Here is a 7,288-nt window from a genome sequence, read left to right as displayed (position 1 = left end):
TTATTTTTTATTTTATTTGTCTGTAATATGCTTATCCTTAAATGAACATTTTAGACACAGATTCCAAATTATGCATTCATTGGAAAGATTAACTCTGATTAACAAATTCATGCTAAACAACTGTGTTTAATTGGATTTTTGTAAGTAGCTAAATGTGAATGCTTCTCAGTTCTTCTATGTGGAAAACAAAACAAAAAGTAATCTTAAAATATTTAATGAGGAACAAACTCTGTGCTGCTGACCTATCTTCACTGGTGGTGTACCCTTCTTCCCTGCTTTCCCCTGCATGCAAAGTTCCCCTAATCTAGTCCTAATAATGGTTAAAGTTATCTGTCTAATCAAACTAATTAGCACTGGTGAACGGAGACATAATCATAATAGAAAGCAAATGCCAGTTTTACAAAATGAAAACGCCATATGTGCAGTAATTAGTGAACCACAGGCACTTTTTATAAATCATATTTATTAGTTCGTAAACAAATCAAATCCTAAATGAAATGAAAGTTACCATTAACAAACACCAATGAATAAACAGATACAATGACTAGCCCTGCTGGGTGCATCGTGCAAGGAGTGGTGTGACGGTACCCCCCTCTTCTGAAAGTTCCCTTAGAGGTGGTCAAGGCTTTTTACAGAGTACTTCTATGTCATCTTCTTTAAGTCACAGCATGGGTGTATTAGCTGATCTAGGGAAGCTGCAGTTTGATTATATGGGCTGTTCTTGTCTGGAGACCAGATGGTCATAAATTAGGATATTCAGGTTACATCCATGATGAAAAATGTAGCACTAATAAGTACTCTAATAGGGTTCTACAGCCGACCAGGTTTCACCAGGAATTTAACGTGGATTTTGTCACCTCGCATAAATGATGATATAGCATGAAATACACTTAATGGCAGTCCTCCTCATCCCACCCCAAAAATTGCCAAAACGCACAAACCTCTGCTTGCCTTTAAGACCCAAATCTTCTTCCTTTTTCTGATGGTGGTCAGGTCATTCCTTAAAGACGATTATAAGAAAAGACAAAAAAGGATTTGTAATGAGAACATTTTTGCAGGTTATAAATTCTCCTAAAAACTCAGCTTAAAGGAGTTTCAATTACACATTGATCACTTCTTTCTCACTAAGAAGCTCAGTATCTGGCTGATAAAACCTATCCAGCAGAGGCACACTTTCGGCTGGCTTCAGATTGAAAATACAAAGGGCTATTTTACACCTCAGACACACAGCTGAAATATATAGCATTGGAGAGACACACAGCCCAAATATATAGTACTGGAGGCTCAGACTGAAAAATCTGACTCAATACTCACAGGAAGACTTAGTTAAAATTAAGAAGATTTGTAATAAATAGCACATATCATTACATATCAGATCACAATTTTCATGGCTTTCCTCTCCCACAGGAAATACTGGCAGCAGAAAAATGATGAATAGAGATATTTTTGGAGGTACAAAAACTACTTCACTTCTCTAGCTGTTAAAATATTCTATAGGCCGAGACCTCTTCTTTACATTAAGTGCTCTTGGATTTAATATATCCTGACTATTTCCAAGCTTTGGGCAGAGATCAGCTTTCCTTTCTACAGTTATGCTTAAAACACTGCAGAACTTGGACTTCTGGTTTCTTGAATCCTTTTGCTCATGACAAAATGAAGCTTTCGACTCCCACAGCTTCTGCAGACCAGATCGGATCATGAATTTTTCTATGAATCTGCAGATATTCAGATTTGAGTCTCAGCTTAGTCGCATCCTTCTTTCCAAGCTACTGGTACAACCTGGTGAAGCAGTGTTTAAGAACGGGCTGCTCACATTTGTACTCTGAGGACATGGCACGATATGTGCTCAAATCCCCACCTTTCGAGGTGAGAACACAGCATGAACTTGGGAAGCAGAAGTACAAACCAACTTTGTTGTAAGTGGTAAGTCACACTATTCCCTTTGGTGCTCATTTTGAAAACATTAATTAGAGTGGGTATTTAATGTGACTCTCCTGTAGTACGTACATGAATAGCTCCAACTAATCTCACCCTGCCCCAGCAATTCCAATGTACACTGTAACAATGTCTGAAACATTAACAGTGAATTAATTATAATTGTGCAGTGGCGCCTGGCCACTTTGCTTTCTGTCTAGTTTATCTTTATTTTAGACTAAAGAAAACAACAATGAAAGAACAAACATGCAATAAAATCTGTGCAAGAGATAGAAAGCAGAGTATCCCCGTTTTGGTTCCCCTCTCGGCTATACCCCCCATCTGGGCGGGAAGCATGCTTTTTACATTTAAAACTGCGACACAGAGAAAACAGACCCAAAGCTGTAAGCATGCTGTGCATTTAAATTTGATCCCTTTTTTGTTTGTTTATTCTCCTGTACTTCTTTGGATTGGACAGGAAGCTTAAGCATTGCCATACAGAAACATAGGCCATTTTCATTGTATATTTGGCCTGGCCAAGACTAAGAGGTAATACCAATATTGTGAAAATGCCTGAGCAGGCAGGTTTTTTTCCCAAAATAGCTTAAATGAATCCACACAGTCATCTGAATACTTGTGGATGTTCCAAAACGGAGCATTTTCAACCCCACATGGTGCAAAATAGAATCACAGAATCATAGAATTGCTTAGGTTGGAAAGGACCTTTCAGATCTAGTCCAACCATCAACCTAACTCTGACAAAAACCATCACTAAATCGTATCTCTAAGCACTATGTCTACCCGTCTTTTAAATACCTCCAGGGATGATGACTCAACCGCTTCCCTGAGCAGCCTCTTCCAATATAGCCACTCAAGATTCCACAAAAAACATGAAATTGCCTTTAATATTATTCTATTTAAAAATAACAATAACACAACAGTTTTCTTCCTTTATTTTCTGTCTTCTGAGCTCCTTGGGCACATTTATTTACTTACACGTTCAAGCAAAGGCTTTCATGAAATCTCTTGTTTCCAAGACCTGAAGCCGTAGGACCTTCCCCAACTTCCATCATAGGGCCTGGGATAAAATCACAAAAGGTTGACCACTGCAAAGTGCACTGACGACTCCCAGCTAGGATCGACTCCTGCCGTCGGCAGAAATGCCATCAGAGACGGCCCAGAGGGCCTCACAGCCTTGGTAGTCTGGGGTGGGATTTTTAGACTCACTGGTATCAGCAGGAGCTAAGGTTAGTCCTAGCTGTGTTGGAAGAACACACTTTAAAAAACCTTGTTCTCCCTCGAACAGGTGTGTTGAATCTGTTTGTTATGGAGCAGAGAGGTAACAGGAGGGAAAGAGAGGAAGACCTGTGGTACGCCAGAGAAAAGGAGGTGTGGGGAACCTTTGTGGAGAAAGCAGAAACAAAGGATAAGTTACTCATACAAATACCTGTGGGTACTAGCTGGTCAAGCCCCTCCACAGCACACAAACACTATCAGCTTCCTATTTTGCTGTTTCTGGAGAGTAGTTTTAGCCTCATCTCCATGCAGAAAGTATAAAGCAACCTGAACTCCCTCTGGAAGTGCAATTTCAGAAAAAATACCCACCCGGTACTGCGATGCTTCGGGAGAACCAGCCCTGGTCCTGCTGAAGAGCAAGGGGAGTTTGTTAGTGACTAATGTGAGCTGGAACAGGAGGGGATACCTGACTCTGCAATAGCCTTATGAGTGACTAGTAGAGGCAGTGAAAAGACCCCTGTCGATTTAAATAGCCATTAACTGTTTAACTAACTAAATGGGGTTTATGGCTGCTTCGCATTAAAGCTGGTAGATATCAGTGATCTGACCCCAGCATTGTAAACAGCAAGACAGAGCTTTAATTTGCTTATTCTTTGAAGACTAGCCTTTTAGTATTCTAATAAAGCAGGATTCTAATCTACACAGGATGAACTACAGTATGTTTTAAATAATTATACTGCATGGTTAAACAGTCATTACTGTAGGAGGACAAAGACCAAAAAGATTAGTTCATACTAAATATTTCTCTTAAGTGATGTTGTTTTCCCCTCCTAATTTGGTTTCCTTACAACAAACTTTGCCTTCACAATTATTCCCTTGGTTACTGTAAGAGTGCCAACATAATTTAGTATTTGGGACCAGTACACAGAAACTGGCAAAAACCTGACTCAAGCAAGTTTTGCTGCAGATTGGAGATTCGGCTTACTGCACAGAAAGCAGTTTTCTAGACGAAAACTATTAAAGTATATGAAGAGTAATTAAAAGCATCAATTAAGAATGTGAAATACAAATAATTTTATATTAGCCAGAAAGCTTATTCTGACATGCTAAAATGGGTACTTTAAAGAAACTGAGATGTGGGCTGCCACTTCTTCAGGGCTCTAAAATACTGCCAAGTGGTGTCTAAATGTATCACTTGATGCAGTATTTATAGACAAATAATTTATTCTTCCAATTTAAATTAGCGTAATACAATGTCACTGTGTTCATCTGTATAAGATGCCCAGAAACGCCACTGCTATGCTGACAGTTAAACTTAATTTTGCAAACAAACCTGTCTTTTTATGTGCGTGGAAAAGACACAACCTGACATACTGTACACTCTAGCTTTCCTGCGCCAGGAAAAAGGGCAACAGCACTTTTGCTTTGCCACATTTTCCTGAAATCATTCATTTTTACTGGGAAATAGTGACCATTTAACAGGTATTTAATCTTACAATTAATCTGTGAGAATTAAGAATATATTTAATGGCTCTATGGCAGGAATTTCCTGGTTTACGTATGGTTGTGTAGCTTTTTCCAATGGAAAGTCACCACAGACGGTTGAACTCCTTGGTTCTGCAGAGTTATGTTCAAGGAACAGCACAGACACTTAGTGCTGGTCTTTGGCAGAATGCAGCAAAGCAGACAGTTACCCGCCATCTCACACGCAATTGCTCAAAAAAGTTATGAATGAGATTTTTACGGAAAACAAGAGTTAGAGCAAACTTCAGCCAATCTAATCTTGCTGTTGCTTGGGAATTTGCTGCTATTAGTCTCTAAAATCCCACGCTGCATGTCAAGATGTTACTTACCACATTGCTGGCACTGACACGCAATCCTGGGGAGGAGGCTGCACAAAAGAACCTTCTTGATCGCTTCATGCCAAAATGGGAATAACCTCTCTCAGCATGTGTATACACACATGCATGCGGCACTGAGAGACAAAGAGAGAGCTGCCTGTTGGAAAAAGCAGGACACCAGTTGCCTTCTGCCGCTTCACCCTTTGCTAAGGTTCTGCTTAACAAAATGAACACTCTTTTGCTTGCCTTACTTTTAACTTAACTTCACAAAAACAAAAAGCTCTTTATGGAAATGAAGCAGAGCAAATTTGTTTTTGTAACAACCTCCTTCTGTAGGAAAAGACAAAATGGCAGTAGCCTGACATAAGCACCAAAAGGGGAAGGTTACAACACAAAAAATGGGGGCACTGAAGGATTGATCCTGCAATCCTGCAATGTATGGCATCACATCCACGGAATAGTTTAAGGATTTATTATCAATCCACACATAAACAGGACAGTGAAACTTTCACTAAAGTTGTTAATGGTGTTTCTCAGGGTATACTTTTTGGGCCTCATGATTTAAGAAATCACTCCAGAAGATTTAAGAAATTACTCAATCCAATATACAAAGTATTCCCTCATATTGATGTGGGAGAACAAACGTTGGGGACTGTGTACCTCACCTGTGGATGTTTGATACTACAGAAGGAAGGAGAAAGAAGAAGTAACATTGTTTTTGAAGATAAATGGACAGTTTTTCAAGAGCAAGAAGATGACATGTAGCGCTATGATCTGATCTAGTAACTGCATGATGACATCTTATCCCAAGGAGAGCTTAGGGACAGACTGAGCTTCAAAAGACACATCATTCTTCAGGCCCTTTCAGGAAGACATCAACACACACATCCCGTCGCCATGTGTTATGCTCTGCCTTCCATCCACAGACTCAGAAGTTCAGGCCAAGGCAGGGGCTCTTGCCTCGGACTGCAACTTCTCAGATGCTGGATAAAACACAATAAGCAGAAGCAAGCAGCTGGTGCGCACTTATTGGTGACATGCTGGATCCAAGCAGGGACATGAAAAGAGGAATTTGGGATAAGAATGGCCTGAGAAAAGGACCGTCTTCTTCAGCAACTCCAGCAGAATTGAGGAGTACGGCTGACTCAGAATACTATATTTTGGGCACCAAGAGATTTTGGGTCTTCACCAAACAAAAGAAATATTCCATTACATCCAGCTAGACCAACTATTTCAGGTGAATTACAGCAAACACATCCTGAAAAGCCAGTTGGCTAGTTTCAATTCAAATATACTGTAACATGCTTCTTTATAACTCACTTTCCTTCTGCACCTACCTGTGCGGGTAGACACCTACCTACTCTTCGTTTTTGACTACATGATCATACTCACCTTGAAAAGCCTTATTCTCACAGCTCCTGCTGTACCCGTGTCACAAGATGTTGTAGGAAGAAAATGGAGCTATAAAAAGGCATGGTTTATCCCTTTGTCAGCTCATCAAGGGAACAATCCAAATTGTGAACCCAAGTCCTAACGTACCCTTGCTCAAAGCATGGTAGCAGCAGGCAATGTCCCCATCTATTTCCCTTGCAAATTATGGTCAATTGTATTAAAATATGTTTTAGAAACACATATGCTGGATCACCTGAAGAACAGCAGTCTCAGCTCAGTTGTATTTTTAAGCAAGATACGATGGTAAATCTTCCATCCAGAAGAGTAATGTGTTAACCCACTGTGGCACCTAATCCCTAAGAGTCTCGTTTTGATTGTACAAAAATAATTTAGGGACCTAGCCGTTTAAAACTGTCTTTTCTGGTGCCTAAGTGCTTCATTTTAATAGATATTAGCTGTTAAAGATACTCATTTTAACAATGACATTTACAGCTTTAACCAGTCTATCATAGAGCACAAGTGCATCACTTAGCAGGATAGCACTGTTTAAAAAATAATCTACCTGCTTTAATGCATATTGGAGTGTATTAGTTGATGTTGAATCAGGTCATTTTAACCCTTCAGCTTTTTTCAGGAGCATGAATACATTTCAGACCCTTTTAGTTCAACCTTGAACTGAAAGATTCTCCCACACAATCATATAATTCACTTACGTCTACCCTTCTATTTAAATTGCTTTCCATTAATTCCTTTCAATTAATTAAGCCTTACAACATCACCGCAAAGAGTTTAAGAGCTACCATTCCCCAGTTTGGGATCGTAGGCCTAATCCATTTGAGATGGATGGAATACCTCCCACTGTTTTGAAGCAGGCCAAAGAATTCAGCTTTTTCATATCAGGGAAA

Source organism: Rissa tridactyla, chromosome 4, assembly GCF_028500815.1.
Source record: "Rissa tridactyla isolate bRisTri1 chromosome 4, bRisTri1.patW.cur.20221130, whole genome shotgun sequence".
In the NCBI taxonomy this organism is placed as follows: domain Eukaryota; kingdom Metazoa; phylum Chordata; class Aves; order Charadriiformes; family Laridae; genus Rissa; species Rissa tridactyla.
Note: the sequence above shows the minus strand (reverse complement) of the source record.